At 49.8% G+C, this 21645-nt stretch overlaps 1 protein-coding gene across 6 annotated transcripts in view; it reads right to left on the bottom strand.

Annotated features, from left to right (window-relative positions):
• FAM120B (family with sequence similarity 120 member B) overlaps window positions 1-8973 on the bottom strand; it is a 97888-nt gene extending 88915 nt beyond the window's left edge. For all 6 annotated transcript variants that reach the window (XM_055433095.2, XM_055433098.2, XM_055433092.2 and 3 more), the window contains exon 1: window positions 8866-8973. The gene's annotated coding sequence lies outside the window, so the exon portion shown is untranslated. The remainder of the gene's footprint in view (window positions 1-8865) is intronic.
• Window positions 8974-21645: the final 12672 nt, after the last annotated feature.

Here is a 21645-nt window from a genome sequence, read left to right as displayed (position 1 = left end):
ATTCAGCCATCTCATTCTCTGTTGTCCCCGTCTCCTCCTACCCCCAATCCCTCCTAGCATCAGACTCTTTTCCAGTGAGTCAACTCGTCGCATGAGGTGGCCAAAGTATTGGAGTTTCAGCTTTAGCATCAGTCCTTCCAATGAACACCCAGGATTGATCTCCTTTAGAATGGACTGGTTGGATCTCCTTGCAGTCTAAGGGACTCTCAAGAGTCTTCTCCAGCACCACAGTTCAAAAGCATCAATTCTTCGGCGATCAGCTTTCTTCACAGTCCAACTCTCACATCCATATATGACCACGGGAAAAACCATAGCCTTGACTAGACGGACCTTGGTTGGCAAAGTAATGTCTCTGCTTTTTAATATACTATCTAGGTTGATCATAACTTTCCTTCCAAGGAGTAAGAGTCTTTTAATTTCAAGGCTGCAATCAGCATCCGCAGTGATTTTGGAGCCCCCAAAAATAAAGTCTGACACTGTTTCCACTGTTTTTCCATCTATTTCCCATGAAGTGATGGGACCAGATGCCATGATCTTCGTTTACTGAATGTTGAGCTTCAAGCCAACCTTTTCACTCTCCTCTTTCACTTTCCTCAAGAGGCCTTTGAGTTCCTCTTCACTTTCTGCCATAAGGGTAGTGTCATCTGCATATCTGAGGTTATTGATATTTCTCCCGGCAATCTTGATTCCAGCTTGTGCTTCTTCCAGCCCAGCGTTCCTCATGATGTACTCTGCATAGAAGTTAAATAAGCAGGGTGACAATATACAACCGTGATGTACTCCTTTTCCTATTTGGAACCAGTCTGTTGTTCCATGTCCAGTTCTAACTGTTGCTTCCTGACCTGCATACAGGTTTCTCAAGAGGCAGGTCAGGTGCTCTGGTATTCCCATCTGTTTCAGAATTTTCCACAGTTTATTGTGATCCACAGTCAAAGGCTTTGGCATAGTCAATGATGTAGAAATAGATGTTTTTCTGGAACTCTCTTGCTTTCTCCATGATCCAGCGGATGTTGGCAATTTGATCTCTGGTGCCTCTGACTTCTCTAAAACCTGCTTGAACATCTGGAAGTTCACGATTCACATATTGCTGAAGCCTAGCTTGGAGAATTTTGAGCATGACTTTACTAGCGTGTGAGATGAGTGCAACTGTGCAGTACTTTGAGCATTCTTTGGCATTGCCTTTCTTTGGGATTGGAATGAAGACTGACCTTTTCCAGTCCTGTGGCCACTGCTGAGTTTTCAAAATTTGCTGGCATATTGAGTGCAGCACTTTCACAGCATCATCTTTCAGGATTTGAAATAGCTCAATTGGAATTCCATCACCTCCACTAGCTTTGTTCGTCGTGATGCTCTCTAAGGCCCACTTGTCTTCACATTCCAAGATGTCTGGCTCCAGGTGAGTGATCACGCCATCGTGATTATCTTCGTCGTGAAGATCTTTTTTGTACAGTTCTTCTGTGTATTCTTGCCACCTCTTCTTAATATCTTCTGCTTCTGTTAGGTCCATAGCATTTCTGTCCTTTATCGAGCCCATCTTTGCATGAAATGTTCCCTTGATATCTCTAATTTTCTTGAAAAGATCTCTTGTTTTTCCTATTCTGTTGTTTTCCTCTATTTCTTTGCATTGATTGCTGAGGAAGGCTTTCTTATCTCTCCTTGCTATTCTTTGGAACTCTGCATTCAGATGCTTATATCTTTCCTTTTCTCCTTTGCTTTTCGCTTCTCTTCTTTTCACACCTATTTGTAAGGCCTCCTCAGACAGCCATTTTGCTTTTTTGCATTTCTTTTCCATGGGGATGGTCTTGGTCCCTGTCTCCTGTACAATGTCACGAACCTCCGTCCAGAGTTCATCAGGCACTCTATCAGATCTAGACCCTTAAATCTATTTCTTACTTCCACTGTATAATCATAAGGGATTTGATTTAGGTCATATCTGAATGGTCTAATGGTTTTCCCTACTTTCTTCAATTTAAGTCTGAATTTGGCAATAAGGAGTTCATGATCTGAGCCACAGTCAGCTCCTGGTCTTGTTTTTGCTAACTGTATACAGCTTCTCCATCTTTGGCTGCAAAGAATATAATCAATCTGATTTCGGTGTTGACCATCTGGTGATGTCCATGTATACAGTCTTCTCTTGTGTTGTTGGAAGAGGGTGTTTGCTATGACCGGTGCATTCTCTTGACAAAACTCTATTAGCCTTTGCCCTGCTTCCTTCCGTGCTCCAAGGCCAAATTTGCCAGTTACTCCAGGTGTTTCTTGACTTCCTACTTTTGCATTCCAGTCCCCTATAATGAAAAGGACATCTTTTTTGGGTGTTAGTTCTAAAAGGTCTTGTAGGTGTTCATAGAACTGTTCAACTTCGGCTTCTTCAGCATTACTGGTTGGGGCATAGGCTTGGATTACTGTAATATTGAATGGTTTGCCTTGGAAAAGTACAGAAATCATTCTGTCGTTTTTAAGATTGCATCCAAGTACTGCATTTCAGACTCTTTTGTTGACCATGATGGCTACTCCATTTCTTCTAAGGGATTCCTGCCCACAGTAGTAGATATAATGGTCATCTGAGTTAAATTCACCCATTCCAGTCCATTTTAGTTCACTGATTCCTAGAATGTCGACGTTCACTCTAGCCATCTGCTGTTTGACCACTTCCAATTTGCCTTGATTCATGGACCTAACATTCCAGGTTCCTATGCAATATTGCTCTTTACAGCATCGGATCTTGCTTCTATCATCAGTCACATCCACAACTGGGTATTTGTTTCACTTTGGCTCTATCCCTTCATTCTTTCTGGAGTTATTTCTCCACTGATCTCCAGTAGCATACTGGGCACCTACCAACCTGGGGAATTCCTCATTCAGTATCCTATCATTTTGCCTTTTGATACTGTTCATGGGGTTCTCAAGGCAAGTATACTGAAGTGGTTTGCCATTCCCTTCTCCAGTGGACCACATTCTGTCAGACCTCTCCACCATGACCCGTCCATCTTGGGTGGCCCACACGGCATGGCTTAGTTTCAGTGAGTTAGACAGGGCTGTGGTCCATATGATCAGATCAACTAATTTTTTGTGATTATGATTTCAGTGTGTCTGCCCTCTAATGCCCCCTCCCAATACCTACTGTCTTATTTGGGTTTCACTTACCTTGGTCGTGGAGTATCTCTTAACAGCTGCTCCAGCAAAGTACAGAGACGCCGGCTCCGGCAGCGGCACAGACGCGAGAAACGCCGGCTCCGGCGGCGGCGCAGACGCGAGAGACGCCGGCTCGGCACAACCGACCACACACAGAAGTGCGGCCGAGAGAAGCTACCCCACGCCCAAGGTCAGGGCAGTGGCCGAGAGGAGCTGTCCCACGTCCAAGAGGTGGTAGGTCTTCATAGAACCGTTCACCTTCAGCTTCTTCGTCATTAGTGGTTGGGGCATAGACTTGGATTACTGTGATACTGAATGATGTGTCTTGGGAACTGAACATAGATCATTCTGTCATTTTTGAGACTGCGCCCAAGCTCTGCATTTTGGATTCTTTTGACTATGAGGGCTACTCCGTTTCTTCTAAGGGATTCTTGCCCATAGTAGTAGATATAATGGTTATCTGAATGAAATTCGCCATTCCGGTCCACTTTAGTTCACCAATTCCTAAAATGCTGATGTTCACTCTCGCCATCTCCTGTCTGACGACTTCCAATTTACCTTGATTCATAGACCTAACATTCCAGGTTCCTATGCAATACTGTTCTTTACAGCATCAGACTTTACTTCCATCACCAGTCACATCCACAACCGGGCGCTGTTTTTGCTTTGGCTCAGCCTCTTCATTCTTTCTGGATCTATTTTTCCACTCTTCTCCAGTTGCATATTGGGCACCTACCGACCAGGGGAGTTCATCTTTCAGTGTCCTATCTTTTTTCCTTTTCCTTCTGTTCATGGGGTTCTCAAGGCAAGAATACTGAGGTGGTTTGCCACTCCCTTCTCCAGTGGACCACGTTCTGTCAGACCTCTCCACCATGACCCGTCCATCTTGGGTGGCCCCACACGGTGTGGCTCATAGTTTCACTGAGTCAGACAAGGCTGTGGTCCTTGTGATCAGTGGACCACGTTCTGTCAGAACTCTCCACCATGACCCGTCTGTCTTGCGTGGCCCCATACGGTGTGGCTCACAGTTTCACTGAGTCAGACAAGGCTGTGGTCCTTGTGATCAGTGGACCACGTTCTGTCAGAATGCTCAACCATGACCCGTCCATCTTGGGTGGCCCCACACGGCGTGGCTCACAGTTTCACTGAGTCAGACAAGGCTGTGGTCCTTGTGATCAGTGGACCACGTTCTGTCAGAACTCTCCACCATGACCCGTCCGTCTTGGGTGGCCCCACACGGCATGGCTCACAGTTTCACTGAGTTAGACAGGACTGTGGTCCTTGTGATCAGCTTGGTTAGCTTTCTGTGATTGTGGTTTTCAGTCTGTCCGCCCTCTGATGGAGAAGGATAAGAGTCTTGTGATGCTTCCTGAGGGGAGGTACTGGCTGTGGAGGAATCTTGGTCTTGCTCTGATGGGCAGGGCCATGCTCAGTAAATGTTAATCTGATTTCTGTTGATGGGGGGGGGGGCGGGCGCTGTGTCTCTCCCTGTAGTTTGTCCTGAGGTCAAACTATGGTAGGGGTAATGGCAACCTCCTTCAAAAAGGATTTATGCCAGCATGCCAGGACTCCCAGGACTGTCGTATTCAGTGCCCCTTACACTGCAGCAGGCCACTGTCCATCCACACCTCTGCCAGAGACTCCTGGACACCCACAGGCAAGTTTGGCTCAGTCTCTTGCGGTGTCACTGCTCCTTTTTCCTGGGTCCTCGTGTGCATAATGTTTTGTTTGTGCCCTCCAAGTCGGCTTCCCCAGTCCTGTGGAAGTTCTGTAATCAAATCCCACTGGCCGTCAAAGTCAAATTCCCTGGGGGCTTTCAGTCCCTTTGCAGGATCCACAGGTTGGGACATCTGTTGTGGTCCCTAGAACTTTGGCAACAGTGCATGAACTTCTTTGGTATAACTGTTCTCCAGGTGGTGGGTCGTCTTCCCAGTGGCTCTGCAGTGGGGCTAATGGCGACCTCCTCCAAGAGGACTGATATGACAAGCTGCACCACCCAGGTCTGCTGCAGCCAGGGCCCCTGTCCCTGTGGAAGGCTGATCTGTGCCTTCACAGGAGACACTCAAACACACAAAGGCAGGACTGGCTCAGTCTTGTGTGGCTCACAAGGTTTTGTTTGAGCCCTCTGAGTATTTCTGGCGGGTATGTGGCTTGATTGTAAACACAATTTCGCCCCTCCTACCATCTTGACAAAGAATGAGATGGCTGGATGGCATCACCGACTCGATGGACATGAATCTGAGTAAACTCCGGGAGTTAGTGATGGACAGGGAGGCCTGGCGTGCTGTGATTCATGGGGTCGCAAAGAGTCGGACACGACTGAGTGACTGAACTGACTGACTGACTGACCATCTTGTTGGGGCTTCTCCTTTGCCTTTGGACATAGGGTATTTTTTTTTTTTTTTTTGGTGGGATCCAACATTCTCTTGACGATGGCTGTTCAGCAGCTAATGGCAATTTCAGAGTTCTCATAGAAGACGAGCACACATCTTTCCACTCTGCTATCTCGAGAGTATCTGAGCCACTAGGGAAGTCCCCAATGAAGCAGAAATAGATTATTTTCTGAAATTCCCTTGCTTTCTCCATATTCCAAGGAAGGTTGGCAATTTCTGGTTCCTCTGCCTTTTCTAAACCCAGCTTGTACATCTGGAAGCTCTCAGTTTACATAAGATGAGGCGTAGCTTGAAGGATTTTGATCACAGTCTTGCTAGCTTGCAAAATGAAAGCAACTGTACACTACTTGAAACATTATTTGGCATTGCCCTTCTTTGGGAATGGAAAGAAAGTTGACCATTTCCAGTCTTGTGACCACTGCTGTTTCCCCAATTGCTGATATATTGATGCAGCACTTTAACAGCACCCTCTTTCAGGATTTTATCAGCAAATAGCTCAGCTGGAATTTACTCTTTGTTTGGAATTTAATCACCTCCACTAGCTTTGTTTGTAGTAATGCTTCCTAAGGTCCACTTGACTTCAATCTCTAGGATGTCTGGCTCTAGGTGAGTGACCACACTATCATGGCTATCTGGGTCATAATACCTTTCTTGTATCAGTCTTCTGTGTATTCTTGCCACCTCTTCTTAATCTCTTCTACTTCTGTTAGGTCCTCAGTGTTCCCGTCCTTTATCATGCCCATCCTTGAGTAATACGTTCCCTCGACATCTTCAACTTTCTTGAAGAGACCTCTAGTTTTTCGCATTTTCCATTGTTTTCCTCTATTTCTTGGCATTGTTCATTCAAGAAATCTTCTCTCTCCTTGCTATTCTCTGGAACTCTGCATTCGGTTGGGTGTATCTTTCCCTTTCTCTTCTCTTTCCTCAGCTATTTGTAAGGCCTCTTCAGACAACTGCTTTGCCTTCTTGCATTTCTTTTTCTGGGGGTGGTTTTGGTCACTGCCTTGTGTACAGTATTATGACATTCCATCCTCAGTTCTTCAGGCACTCTGTCTACCAGATTTAATCCCTTGAATCAATTCGTCACTTCCAGTGTTTAATCACAAGTGATTTGAGTTAGGTCATACCTGAATAGCCTTGTAGTTTCCTCTACTTTCTTCAATTTAAGCCTGAATTTTGCAATGAGGAGCTCATGATCTGAGCCACAGTCAGCTTCGGGTCTTATCTTTGCTGACTGTATAGAGTTTCTCCATCTTTGGGTGCAAATATAATTCGATTTTATAATCGACCATTTGGTGATGTCCACGTGTAGAGTCGTCTCTTGTGTTGCTGGAAAAGGTTGTCTGTTATGACCAGTGGCTTCTCTCTCAGCCTCAATAAGAAGCACACAAGGAGGAATGGGAGGTGGGGAAGGGAAAGTAAAGGGCAGGAACACAAAACCAAGACAACAGGAGGTAACTAAAGGGGTCCAAGCACTGTGAGGGGCTGAAACTTAATAATTTGAGGCCCTTCTTTAAAAAACACACACACAAAAGTATAGATTAAAGACCACTGAGGCCCTTCCCAGTGCCTTGGAAGGGGCCCATGAAAGTGAGGACCCTGAAGTCTGAACTTTACTAGCTTTACAATAAAATCTGCCCCATGAATGGCACTGATTCAGGCTTGGGGAGTAGGCAGAACCTCAGAATAGTAACAACTGAAGGTGACCTCAGCCATCACCTACTTCAGTCTTCTCATTTCTCAGGTGAGAAATCCGTTGGCCAGAAGTGATTAGATATTTTGTGTCTGGAAGGCTGAGTGGTTAGGAGTTACACAAAGCAACTGGGAGGTAAGGTAGTTAGAAAACAGTACGTGTGGCGATGAGCAGTGTGACACAACCAAGGAGTTCTCACTGCTTTCCATGAGCACAACACACTAAGGAAAGCACTGCTAGATTTCTGAGAGTGAAGAATGGCCAGGTTGGGAGAAAGCTACTCCAGTGAGTTGAGAGATGGCAGATGCTGGGGAAATAAATACACAGAGAATGTGTGAAGCTGTGGTGGGGCAGGGGATAGCTCCCAACAGCAAGGTCCAAACATGCGCAGGTCAGAGAGCACGTGATGGTGGGAGGCCATGGTTCAGAAACAACAGTGACAGAGCACAAAGCACAAGGCTCACACTAGACACCGAGGACTCACAGAGCATAATACATTTGGGAGGTGAGAGGCGTGGAGCCTGACACTATAGACCTGCCTCCCATTCTCTGAATTATGTCAAGTGCTCAAGTCAAAAATGTGGAAATCACTTGAAATACCACCTCCTTTTTCCTGCATCAAACTCACTTCCAAGTTTTCCCCACTACCATTTCCAAATTTTCAGTCCTAAAATTTCTCTTCCCTAAATGACTATAAATGCCATCTTATCACACGTAGTCATCCCAGACCACCAGCAGTACACCTGCTAGAGGACTCTTTTAACACTAAGATCTGATCACTTATTTGATCACATCTCTTGTTGTTCCTAGTTCTCCCAAAGGGGACTCCCTGGTGGCTTAGTGAGCCTGCAACGCAGGAGACTCAAGAGACATGGGTTTGATCCCTGGGTTGGGAAGATCCCCTGGAGGAGAAAAGAGCAACCCACTGCAGTCTTCTTCCGGGAAAAATCCCATGGATACAGGAGCCTGGCTGCCTGGAATACCCCATGGACAGAGGAACCTGGCAGGCTATAAGTCCATAACGTCGCAGAGTCAGACAGGACTGAGTGAGCACAATTCTCTCAAGCTTCCTGCCAACTCCAACTCTAAGCAACCTATATTTTCCAGAATATGTCCTACAATCTCAAACCTGTATGTGGTAAGCACCGTTTCTGCTGCAGTAATGAATGGCCTCTTGCCAGCAGCACCTCTCAACTTCACTTATTCGAAGCTCAGCTGGACTCCCCCCTCCATTACATAGACTTCTGTCCCCTCCCTGGCCGTCTAAGACAAACCAAGTTCTCGGCCACCTACGCGTCATTCCTCCGGTCTTTCCCCCCCACCCCCCGAGGGCATGGTGCTTGCTGGGTGCTGGAGCCCCAGCTCAGGACTGACGGGTGACTGGGGGGGAGGCGCCCAAGTTCGGAGACGCACGTGCAGCGGTCAGAGGACGCCTCCCCGAGAGACGGCGGACGGGGTCACCGGGGACCCGGAGCCACACGCCTCTTCCCTGAGAGGGGTCGGGCCAGGGTGGCGCCGCGGGGAGCAGGCAGGGCGCACAGCTGTGGGGTCGGGCGGTCAGGGACACGCGGCTCAGGGACCGCGACGGCGCCGAATCGCGAGCGCACCCTCAGCGCCGAGGCGACAGCCCCGCAGGCCCAGCCCTACCTAGAGACGCGCCGGGACACCGCAGCCGCGCCCGCGCCGCCCTCGGCCCTCAGCGGCCCGCACTTCCGCTTCCGTCGCGAGAGCGCCCCGCCCGCGGGAGCGGGCTGCGCGGCCGGCCGGGAGGCGGTGGGAGCGCCGCGCGCAGGCGCCTGGGAGCGCGGGGCGGTGCCGCTCGGCGCCCGTTGCCTCGGAGACCGCGCGGCGCTTCCGCGGGCGGGGTTCCGGCTCGCTCGGCCTCCGCGGCGTGCCCGCCGGAGCTGAGGCGGCGCGGCGGTGCTGCGCTGCGTCGGTGGGAGCGCTGAGAGGGCGGGTGAGCTGCCGGAAGACGGCAGGCTGGACCTGAGCCCCGGGCCTAGAGGAGCGGGCGGCGGGCGTCCTGAACGGGAGGACTTGCAGGCTTGGCGCTCTGTCCTCCTTGCCGTCTGTCCGGGTGGGAGGAGCCGGCGCTTCCCCGCTGGGGCTGAGCAGGGACACAGGGGAGCACTGCAAGCCCTAGTGGAGAGCAGCCGCGCTAACGTGGCTGTGACGGCGACGGCCCCCGAACTGCTCTGGAGCCTGCGGGTCTTCGTAGGCAGACCTGCGGTCTGGAATGGCGAGAGCCCAGGGCGGCCTCCAGGGCAGGGGAGGAAGCGAGGATGCGTCTCACGTTAAGGAATTTGGACTCTGGAAGCCGTGTTGTTGTTTAGTCCGACTCTTTGTGACCCCGTGAACTGCAGCAGGCCCGGCTTCCGTGTCCTTCACCGTGTCCTGGGAGCTTGCTCAAACTCATGGCCATTGAGTCAGTGATGCCATCCAGCCATCTCACCCTCTGTGTCCCCCTTCTCCTTTTGCCCGCAGTCTCTTCCAGCATCGGGGTCGTTTCTAGTGAGATGGCTCTTCGGGAGCCAGTGGCCACAGCATCAGAGCTTCAGCATCAGTCCGTAAAGAAGGCTGAGTGCTGAAGAACTGATGGTTTTGAATTGCGGTGCTGGAAGAGACTCTTGAGAGCCCTTTGGACTGCATGAAAGTAAAACCACTCAATCCTAAAGGAAATCAACCCTGACTATTCATTGGAAGGAAGCTGCCATCTCAAACTTTTGGCAGCTGCTTTGAGGCCGCTAAGGTTCATATTAAGGACATGCTCCCCTGGGCTGGGAGATAGGCAACCTTCAGATTATACACGATTCCCATTCCTCTAGTCACAACACCAGTCTTTTATTTACAACCAACAGAACATTTTGGTAGCCAGGTGTGATGACAGAATAACTTTGAAACCAATCTAATTTATTTTTAAATACTTGGCAAATTTCAATTAATAATCTCAAGTTACTTAAGATGCATCTCAAAACCTATCTTTACACATGACGTATCTCAGGAGGGTTGCTGCAAGCCCCAGAGAGCTTACTTTTCATCTGGGAAGTAAGGTGGTCAGATATTGTTCCTGCTGAGTCTCTTGCAGATCAAGCACTCAAAAAACATTAACAAATTGATGGGACTCCCCTCGTGATCCAATGGTTCGCCCTCTGCTTCTACTGCAGGGGGCACAGGTTGGATCCTTGGTCAGGGAACTAAGATCCCAAATGCTGTGACATGACCCCCCAAAAAAAAAAATTACCAAATTGAAGTAACACCATTCAGTTCAGTTCAGTCTCAGTCGTGTCCGACTCTTTGCGACCCCATGAATCACAGTGCGCCAGGCCTCCCTGTCCATCACCAACTCCCGGAGTTCACTCAAACTCATGTCCATCGAGTCGGTGATGCCATCCAGCCATCTCATTCTCTGTCGTCCCCTTCTCCTCCCGCCCCCAATCCTTCCCAGCATCAGAGTCTTTTCCAGTGAGTCAACTCTTCGCATGAGGTGGCCAAAGTATTGGAGTTTCAGCTTTAGAATCAGTCCTTCCAATGAACACCCAGGACTGATCTCCTTTAGAATGGACTGGTTGGATCTCCTTGTAGTCCAAGGGACTCTCAAGAGTCTTCTCCAACACCACAGTTCAAAAGCATCAATTCTTCGGCGATCAGCTTTCTTCACAGTCCAACTCTCACATCCATACATGACCACGGGAAAAACCATAGCCTTGACTAGACAGACCTTGGTTGGCAAAGTAATGTCTCTGCTTTTTAATATGCTGTCTAGGTTGGTCATAACTTTCCTTCTAAGAAGTAAGCGTCTTTTAATTTCATGGCTGCAATCGGCATCCGCAGTGATTTTGGAGCCCCCCAAAATAAAGTCTGACACTGTTTCCACTGTTTCCCCATCTATTCCCATGAAGTAACACCGTAGATATGTATTAATTTAGGAAGGGCTATCTCCATTCCGTCTACAAGACTTTCATTTCTTGTTGATATTTTTCCTAAAATCAAACAGTACTTACTCAGCACCTAATACTGGTTGGGTGCCATAGGGTCAGACAAACAGTATGTGAAATGGTCTCTAGTCATGAGTGCATGTGTAGCTGGGGAGACCAACACTTCAAATATCAGGGAACAAGCGAAAGAGTGGGTTTTATAGCGTGTGGATGAAGAAGGCAGCAAGGAGACAATGTGAGAGTTGAACCTGGAAGGGAGGGTAGGATCTGAAGCTGGATGAGAATAGGAAGGACTTACAGGCAAAAAGAGCAAACCCAGGAAAGAGAGGTGGCAGGGATTCAATTCAGGTTTGTTGGGGAGCAGCCAGGAGCCCCGAACTTCAGGAGCAGGAAACTCACACAGTGCAGACGCGGGACCCGACTATGGAGGCCAAAGCAGCAGGCTGACCGAAGCTCCCTCTCACTGCCCTGTGTCAGTCCTTACCACTTAGCAGTACTTGGTTATACCCCACAGAACTTGAAATAAACACCTCTGCCTCCCTCCTAATACAGATGATCAAGGGTCAACAGACATTTGAGAAAGACGGGAAGGAAAAAGGAAAAAACAAACTTGGAAGAGGAAAAAATATTAAAAAGTTTATTATCTGCAGCTTTTGGAGATAATATATCAGTGAAAGAAAAAGAAAAGGTATATGAAGGAGCAGTCAGCAAATAGCTGTTGAGAATTTTTTAAAAAGCAATAATTTAAATGTTAAAAATTGATTCAAGAGAAGATAAATTTGATGATGACTCTTAGATAATAGAACAAAAGGAAAAAGAGAGAAAGAGGAAAACATAAGAAAGAGATCCAGCAAAGCCCAGCACAACAAACCCATGAAGATTCACAGGATGGCACAGAGTCACAAATGTCAGGACACCAGGGACAAAGGGCCTTAAAGAGCTTCCATAAGGAAAAACAGGCTATATTTAGGGATTGAAAACCAGGATAGGATGGAAAGTCTCAATAGAATTCCAGGAAACTGAAATTCAGTGGAGTCCTAAGTTTCAAAATTCTGAAGAAAATAAAACATGGAATTCTACTCAAAATCAAAATATTATAAGTATGGGGGTAAAGATTTTTTCAGATATACAGTTCAAAAATATTATCTACCAAATACTTTATCTCAGATACCTGCTGGAGGATACTCTCCAAAATTTAAGAGGCCAAGAAAAAGGAATATTTAGGATCCAGACAGTAGGGAATCCAAGTGAAGAGAGGTGGGAAACCTCAGGACAAAATCTAGACACACATCTCCAGGAAAAGTCAGTCCATAGAATGCCTAGGGGGTTTGAGTATTTTAAGAGGAGATCTACAGAGTTTGGTGACAACACGTAATAGACACATAGAAAAGTCAATAAACTGGGCAATTGTTGAATCCAAATTGTAATTGTACAAAGAAGAAAATGTCATCATAGCATATGCCTCAGCTGTGAATAATGATTCCATAATTTTAATGAGGTAAGTAATGGTGACCTAATGAAAAGGGTGCTGTAGCTTTTTGAAGAAATGAGCGGTGACTGTCTGTGGATTCATAACCGTGTGTCTAGGAAGCCCTGTGGAAGTGCTCACCCTTGTTTCTAGAGCTGGACGTTTACAGACAGTGCGCAGCTGAATCAGATGCAGCATTAGCGCTGCTTCCGAAGAAACAGGAGTGAAGCGCAGACAAAGTCGCTGTGCGGTGAGCAGAGAGGGGACACTGAGAGTGGGGATGCACGCTGTGCGAAATGCCTACGTTTCTGTTGGAAGCCCCAAAGTACTATGTGGATTTTAAAATCTGTAGGCATATTACATTGATAAAAGGGAAATACATTAAGTTTTAAAGAGTGAGCTGCATGTACATGATAGTAAGTTGCACCATTATTACTCAAACTCAAATCTGTCTAAATTCTAACAGTTTCTTAAAATTGTTTATGACTACAATACATTACAGTTAAGGGGAGGAGAAGCCAAAGATTATTTCCAGGTCTCTTTTCTGGGATATTAAAAGAAAAATTGTACATAGAAATCAGTGTAAAAGGAGCACAAACATTTACATGTGACTATTCGCATCCTTTTCCCGGCCTTCTGCATCATAGCACCTATAAACACGTTCCTGTGTTCTATTGTACACATCAGATTTATCAGTTTGGGGAGAATTTAAAAACAGAGGATGAAGGATTTACATAAAACAGAAAAACAGGGCAAAAAGGAAGAAGAAAACTGCAGGTTGAAAGTAGGGAGGAGTTAAGGGAGAGTAAAATGTTTCCAAAAATTTGGACAAAAACGGCCACAACCATGAAAACAATTCCACATGGGTGATCGACATTACATATAGAATTGCTTTACCCCGGAGAAAGAGTGTCACTTCCTCTACCAGCTATCTGCATGTCTGTTTATGTTTGCTTGGATCTCTAAAGGCTTCATGCGGTCACAAGAGAGAGCTCATTCATGTTGGAAGCCAACGAGAAAAGAAAGGTGGAGCAGACAGATGGGGGATACTCTGTGCCTTGATGATGTGGTTGAGCCAAACATTAACTCAGACCACTCTATCTCCTTATCCTGTGGATGAAGTCTTTTCCTTACAGTTAAGAATACTGAAGTAAGAGTTTTATGTTACCTACTGTAACTGTTCCAGCTTCTGTCCATGAAGGAATAATTACTACAGAACTGTTCCTTCCACTCTAAACAACTAGAAAACTAGATAAAAATATATGAAATTACTATTTTCAGACATTAGGCAATAGGAAGTGAAGGATGAAGATTCTTGAAGACTGATCTTTGATAAGATCAATTAAACTGATAAACCTTTAGCTAAATTGATCATGATAGGAGACATGGGTTACCCATATTAAGGATAGAAGAAATAGCATCACAGATTTACTAACACTGAAGAGGTTAAAAGGAGGCTATTTGAACACCTTTAGATGAGATGACGGAGGAGGCAATGGCACCCCACTCCAGTACTCCTGCCTGGAAAATCCCATGGATGGAGGAGCCTGGTGGGCTGCAGTCCATGGGGTCACTAAGAGTCGGACACAACTGAGCGACTTCACTTTCACTTTTCACTTTCATGCAGTGGAGAAGGAAACGGCAACCCACTCCAGTGTTCTTGCCTGGAGAATCCCAGGGACAGGGGAGTCTGGTGGGCTTCTGTCTATGGGGTCGCACAGAGTCGGACACAACTGAAGCAACTTAGCAGCAGCAGATGAGCTGAAGAAATTCCTTGAACCAAATGAATTACCAAATCTGACAAAAGAACAAATAGAAAATCTGGGTAACTTTATATCTCTTAAACCCTATATTTATTAAGTTGAATTTGTAAGTAAAAATATTCCAACAAAGAAAGTTCCAGACCCTGGTGGTCTCAACTGGTGAAATCTATTCAAACATTGAAGATATTAATCCTATAAAAGCTTTCTGAAAATTAAAGACCGGGGAACATTTCTCTCCTTGTACCATTCATCTAGTGGCAGAAAGCACTCTGGACCTCCGGCCCCTTGAGCGGTGAGGGGGTGAATGAACAAGAGTTGGCCTTCTCATTGCCCTGTGCTTTGGGTCTCTGAGAGTAGCCCCAGATGTGAAATCTGACTGAGATAAGCCAGTTGTGGTTTCCCATGTGCCTTGATGGTCTTTGGTTCAGGGGTGACCTATGACTTTAAGACCATGAGAAATGCAGGTGGTGGTGGTGGGTCATTCCCTAATGTACTCAAGCTGTTATTTGACCTGAAAACAGCTACATTTCTTGCTTCAATTAACATACCTATGTTAACAGGAACAGTTCCAACTACCACAGGAACAATTTATAGTTTATGATTGTTCCTTGAGACTCACCAACCATGCCGCTACTTACCTGGCAACACTTCCATGCATCCCTTTTGCGAGCAGTTTACAATCATTAGTGATGATTATTGAGAAACAGCCCTGGGCCCCATTCTATTTTCCTATGAGAAAATAGAATTTTGAAAACAGATCTCATCTCGATGGTGAGCCAGCGTTGTCCCCACTCTGTTTCCTGCGAGGCGGGGGAGGGGAGGGAGCAAGAATTAAAATGACAAGAAGGAAGGAAACTGTTGAAAAGCTCGAAAGTATGTCTTACTTACATTTGGAGATTAGGAAATGTGCTGATGTGAAGGTGAAAGAACATTTGCCTAAATTTGTCCCCCTTTTTTCTCCAATACTTAGGCTGTTTATTGGGGTCCCTTTCTCTCCAGACCATTTACTGAAGTAGGGCTTTGCAAAGCCGTTTCCTAGCAGCAGAGTGCAGAAGGCCCATTCACAGTACAATGGACGGGAAAGGAAAGAAAGAGCTCCGTTTGTTTAAACTGCCTCTGTCTTCACTCACAGCCTGATGTCCCTCTGTACTGCGACACCCACAATGGCCCTAAGGGAATCATCGCGACCGAAAACAAACCAAAACAGAACACGAGATGCTAAAATGAGAGAGTCACACAACAATATTGCTAAAAGGGGTCTAAGCCATACATCTGGGGTTTACGTTCGCTTTTGGCTCTGTGGCCTACTGGCCGGTGTTTATAACCATTAGAGTTTAATAAACAAAAAGGTAGACGGGAACTTGTACATTCTGAAGTTGCTTCCACAGAGAGGAGGGCCATGCTGAAGGCTGTTTAACAGCCATAGGTCTTTGTTTGCACAACATTTGTGAGCCAGCCTCGCACGTTCTGTTTATTTTCCTCCTCATACTCGTGCCCTGGCGCTGCCCATGTGGCCCAGCAGCGTCTCCCGCACAGTCGCCCCAGCCAGCTCCCACCCCCAGCCCGGACCGACCTCAGACGTTGCAGGAACCCACGCCCAGTTCAGCAGGCAACAGGTGGAAGGTTGAATAGCTTCACACGTTTTTCGGGAGGGGGTGGGGAGCAAGAGGAGAAAAAGGAGGGCGGGAGAGCAGGCTTTTGGGAGCCGATTTAAGGATTAGATCAGATGTTATTGCTAGTGAAAAATTAAACAGCCCGGTGCTCTGGGGAGTGCAGATTAATATATTTAGTGACTGTGCGCACAAAGGCCGCTCATTGTGGCCACGTCTGAATGCCTGTGAATAGGATGGAACATATGCGGCCTGTCACCGCAGGTGCCCACATCTGTTCCTCTGCGGGCAGATGCTAGCAGAAAGGAGGTGGGAGGCCGGGCAGGACGGCGCAGCCGCGCGGAGCCGCTCGGGTCCGGCGGGGACAAGCGGGCGGGGCGGAGTCCGGGCGGTTCCGGCCCAGCCTGCGCCCCGCCCCGCGGGCCGGTGATTGACGGGCGCCGGGACGGGCGACAGGTGCCCGCGACCTCCGGGCGGGGCGTTGTCCCGGAGCGAGACCTCGGGCGGGCCCGGTCGCTCTCGCCGCCCTTCCTTTCCCACCCGCGTTGTTTGACGCGGCCTCGGGCCGGCGACTCCCAGCTGGGGCCGCGCCTCGGTGCAGGTGACCGCGTGCGCCCCTGTGCCGCGCGCCCGGCGACCTGGGCTGGCCCGTCGACCTCGCCCTCCCAGCCTGCGCGCGTGCCCCTGCGGCGGGTGCCCGGCCCGCCGCCGCCACCCACTCCAAGCCGTCCTCTGGAGCGCCCACCGGCGCCGCACCCCCTCCAGGCAGCCCTCCGGAGCGCCTGGCCCGGCGCGTTCAGTCGGGGGCCGCTCGGGCGGGAGCGCGGAGCAGCTGCGCGGTCATCTGATCCGGACAAAGGCGCCCGGAGCCGCGCCAGGTAAACAGCGCTTTGTCATGGAGATGAGCGCGGACCGCCGGGCAGATGATCCCGGGGTCGGAGGAGCGGCCTCCGCGCCGCCAGCTGAGCCACGCGACCGCCTTTCTCATGCAAACCAGCGCATGCCTCCGCAACCCCGGCCCGCGCTGCGCCCCTGGGCATGGGGGTCCCCGCTCCGGACCACGTGGCCGGGCCGTCCTTCCACACTCGCCGCGGGTGGAAGGGAGGACGGAGGGGCGGCCTCAAGTCCACTGGGTTTTCCCAGGGCTCTGTCCCCCGGTCCTCGTGGCCTCTGCCCCGCGCCAACCTGCTGACCACAGGTCGTGGTCCTGGGTGTCTGCGGGCCGCCCCTCCTCCGGGGAAATGCTCCTGCGAGGGCAGGGGAGGCCAAGCTGCGGGGCCTCCCTGGATGTGCCGCGTACATTTTTATCCTCAGCGAGAGGGACGCCTGGGAGCCTAAGTATAATCTAGATCGGCCCCTCTTTTCCGCCGTGGACCAATGGACGACTCGGGTTGCCGTGTATCTTTTGTAGAGTGATCCAGACGCAACGGAGTGATCAGGTGCGAACTCCGTGCTACATTTGAGTCCGTGTGTCTTGTAAATGTCCATGCGCCTCTGGGGTTCAGTCCTTAAGAAGTAAGGACATATCCCTAGCGGCTACCCGGCACGGGTGAGGTTTTACACACAGGTATCTGTAAGAGCTCCCTGGACGCCCAGCAGACGGGCCAGTCCTCTGTTCCCCAAGGACTGGAGCTTCCAAACCTGTGACCGATGGGGACCGGGCAGAGGGCGTGTTGGTGGAGACATGATACTGACGCCCAACAATAAACTCGCTTTAGGCTCCCTTCATCACCCTCTCTTTCAAGTAAGCCGGCATGTTTGACCAACACCAGATTTGCTGCCTGGAAGTTTTCATTTTCTTGTTCTGAACAAGGACCCTAATTCTTCTTAGGAATAAGAGGACTTGTCTGTTGGGTATACAGTATTCAGTTGGCCTAAAAAAACACAACCCCCCTCAAGTCTCCAGACTTGTTTACACAGAAAACTGAACCTGGGGCTGGCTTAGAGTCTGGAGCCTATTCTGGGCATTGTTCACTGCAGTCTGCCCAGACCCTCCTCCCCCAGCCACAACCTCCACCACACATGTTCCGCGGGAACAGAACCTTTCTTTGGGCAAAGGGAATGGAGACAGGATTGGGTGACCACAGTGTCAGCTCACACACTGCTGACAGTGGCATATTTAACTTGACAAAATGATGGTCATAAGCTGTTATTCCCGTGAGGCCTAGTAAGATGGGGGTAAAATGATCAGGGTCTCCAACAGAGAACTCAGCTGCAGTTGTAGCCGAGGCTCTGATTATACAACCGAGCCCACCCTGGTCACTGGGGTCATTCAGGCTACAAGCTATGCACGCCTGGCAAAGCTAAACCACCAACCCCAGGCGGCAAATCCCTCTCTCCACTCCTGTGTCTGATATATTGGGTGCCTTCTAAGCCCTAATGAGCCTCACTTTGTACAGTAAATTTGCTGAGACATCAAAAAGTATTTAAAAGAAAGTTTTCTGCTTTTTCCTAATGAGCTAGGTGAGGATTTATGGAGTGTGGGGGAGGAGGGAATCTGGCTGCGACAGCCAACACGGGGCAAGTCTATTTAACATAGTCAAGCTTAAGCTCCCTCCTACATTTAGGGGGTTCAGAGCGCTTAGTTGCGGGAGTATACAGACATGCAGTTAGGGAGTGAAAAAACGCCATTTGGTTCGGAGCAGATGGCTGGCTAGGGGGCTGATGGCGTCTAAAGGCGTGTCATCCCCCTTCAGCCTGAATCCCTAAGGGCTCCCCTTGTCTTCCCAATCAATGAAAATTAAAGAGCAAAGAAAGGGTGAATAGTTGGACCTCGAGTCTCTCTTTTGTTCATCTCAGCTACTGGTGTGCAGGAGTTAAACTACAACAGACTCCTATAGAAACACTGAAGTTAAACAGTCTCCCGTTAGCTCCGCTTTGAAAGGAAGAGGGGGAGAGTGACCAACGTGGGGGGGGGGAGGAGAAGAAGTTGGGAGAGAACGGGAGGAAGAAAGTGGAGGAAAGAAGAGCAGGAGGAAGAGAAAGGACAAGAAAAGGGCTTTCTGCTTGATTTCCCCAATACAGAATCGCGTGGCATAAATTAAGCTGGAAAAGAATGAACGCTTTGGGCAGGATTCTGATGGATTTTACGATGCCTTTCAGTTCCGCTTTGCCGCTGTAATCGAGAAATCTGTGCCATGTCAATTTAACAAATACTTGATACTGAGGGGGGTTTGTTAAAGATTTGGGGCAAGTCTTCCCTCTACCCCAAGGTTTAAGCCCTTGCGCGTGGAACTTTTTATTTCCAGTTTTCTAAACAGTCATTCAAATGAGCCTGTTTCTCACTTCCATTTTCTAATTAAAAGGTTCCTGATATTTCATTTCTTACTGAAATCTACTCTCAGTCTGGAAGCACAGAGGACTTAGATCTCATGTTCCTTTCTTTGGCCCCCTCCTGCTCCCGGAACCCTCTCAGCTCTCCCCACCCACCTCTCTCCCTCTCCCCGCAGCCCCCCTCACATATACACACCAGCGTCCATGCATTAGGGAGCAGAGTTCTGAGAAATTAGCTTTCAGAGGAAACATGGTTGTAGTGAAAAAAAGGATGCTGACACTAGGTGGCAAGATTAAATTAGGATTCGCGCTGGCCCAGCCCAGTGGTGATGCAGTGAGTCCTCAAAAAGTCCCCAGCGGGCGGCCACACTGGGGTTGCCACCGTCGTGGGGCCACAAGAAGGTTTGAAGTCTCCATTTGTTCTGAGCCAAACTGTAGGGGGTTCTGGCAGGGTCCAAGCCTGCCTTTCTCACCTCAGCCTTGGATTACGTTCAGTTCAGTTCAGTTCAGTCGCTCAGTCGTGTCTGACTCTTTGCGACCCTATGAATCACAGCACGCCAGGCCTCCCTGTCTATCACCAACTCACGAAGCTCACTCAAACTCATGTCCATCGAGTCGGTGATGCCATCCAGCCATCTCATTCTCTGTCGTCCCTTCTCCTTTCAACCCTCAATCCCTCCCATCATCAGACTCTTCATTACATTACTTTTGATTAATTCTTTGCTTCTCTGGCAACAGTGGAAAACCTAAAATCTGTCCTGAAACTTGACAAGTATTTGGGAGCCTGTTGCCTAACAGCTGGAGGGATGACCATGGAGGACTTCAGCTGATTACTTGGTCTTTGAGGATTTTCCCTCTCCCTGGGTGTGATGTGGTCATTGTGACCTCAGCATCTGCCTCAATGAAAGTCACATTTTGCCAGGACAGTGCAGTCCCTACCAACAAACCGGCTGCAGCACACCTATGGCGAGGCCGCAGTGACCCGGCCCCCTGCGCTGTGCTGCTCATCAACGTGACCTTTACTCCATGCTCACACCTTTCACCCTGGATGACGCTGCCCCGGGTGTTGGGGGTGGGGGAGATGGAAGGAGAAGCACATAGGGGTGGGACACAGACCTCAGCGCGAGTCCTGCGCGAGGCTGGATGCCAGAGTGGGAGTCTCTGCCCACCTTCATTCTGCACTGTGCCCGCAAGCTTGAAAGCAACTTAGACAGCGCATTGTGAGATAACGTGCGTTCTCGGCCCTCCCAATAAACTCATTTCCCTTAAAAAAAAAAAAAGGAAAACAAAAGTTCTAGTGTCTGATGGACGTGTAAAAACCTAATAAGGTGATGGTTGTGCGAAGGTGGCGGGCTGGGGGGGCCAAGCTGGAGAGGCTTTAGAACATGTGCCGGACATTGTTGCAGAGGCCGCCGCGCGCGCGGGGCGGGGGGGCTCTTTCTCTCCGCATTGTGCGGGGAGCAGGTGCGGTCTGCATTACCATACAGCTGAGCGCACAAAGAGCCACTGATTCAGCCGCGCACAATAACAGGCTGCCTTAATGACAGCCACGCGAACGACACACACCAAACTCACTCTTTACCGAGCAGAGGGAGGCCGAGGGGGATACCCAGGAGAGAGGGGCCGGAGACCCAGGAAAGGTGGCGGAGGCCGCGGACCGCGCCCAGAAGGGGGTGTGTGTGTGTGTTGGGGGCGGCGGTTGGAGACGTCAGGATCCCCGGCGCTACCCGGACCCCGCCCCCAGCGGCGGCCGACCCGTGCGAGGACACCCCGAGCTCGAGGAAACGGGGTCCCCGAGGGCGCCGCGCTCACCTCTGCGTTTCCAGACGCAGAGTCGCTGTCCGGGAGGCGTCTGGGTGTCAGAGCTTCCCAAACTTCCCGAAACTGCCGCTGCCCTTTGGCCACCCTCTGCCCATCGCTCACACCCTCCCCTCCCTGCGCCCCCCGGTCCCCCGCCCCGGAGACTCCTCCTTAGGAAGAGGCTGCCCGGGCGGAGGGGCGGCCCGCCGGGGACTGGGCTTCTGACTTCCACTACCCCCCCACCCCCACGCAGGACCCGGCGGCGGCGGGAGAGGGGACGGAGGCGGGCGCCGCGGCGACCGGAGGGTTCCCAAGGCCGGACGCGGCCTCACCCGCCCGGCGGCTCTCGGCCGGGCCGGGGCGCAGCGCCACCCCCGCGCGTCCAAGGCCTCTGCGGGCCTGCGGCCGGAGGGCAGCGCGGAGGAGCCCGGGCGGCAGCACCCGCCTCGGGCACAGAGGGGATTCTTGCGGTGAACGTTTTGCAGGAATGTAAATGAGCGCGTTTCGGGCGGCGGGGGCTGGGGGCGGGGGCAGGGGAGGGCCGGGGGCGGGCAGGGTGGGGGCGGGGAGGAGGGTTG

Source organism: Moschus berezovskii, chromosome 10, assembly GCF_049115385.1.
Source record: "Moschus berezovskii isolate FMDL1 chromosome 10, NW_MosBer_1.0, whole genome shotgun sequence".
In the NCBI taxonomy this organism is placed as follows: Eukaryota; Metazoa; Chordata; class Mammalia; order Artiodactyla; family Moschidae; genus Moschus; species Moschus berezovskii.
This window is presented reverse-complemented; position numbering and strand designations above follow the sequence as displayed.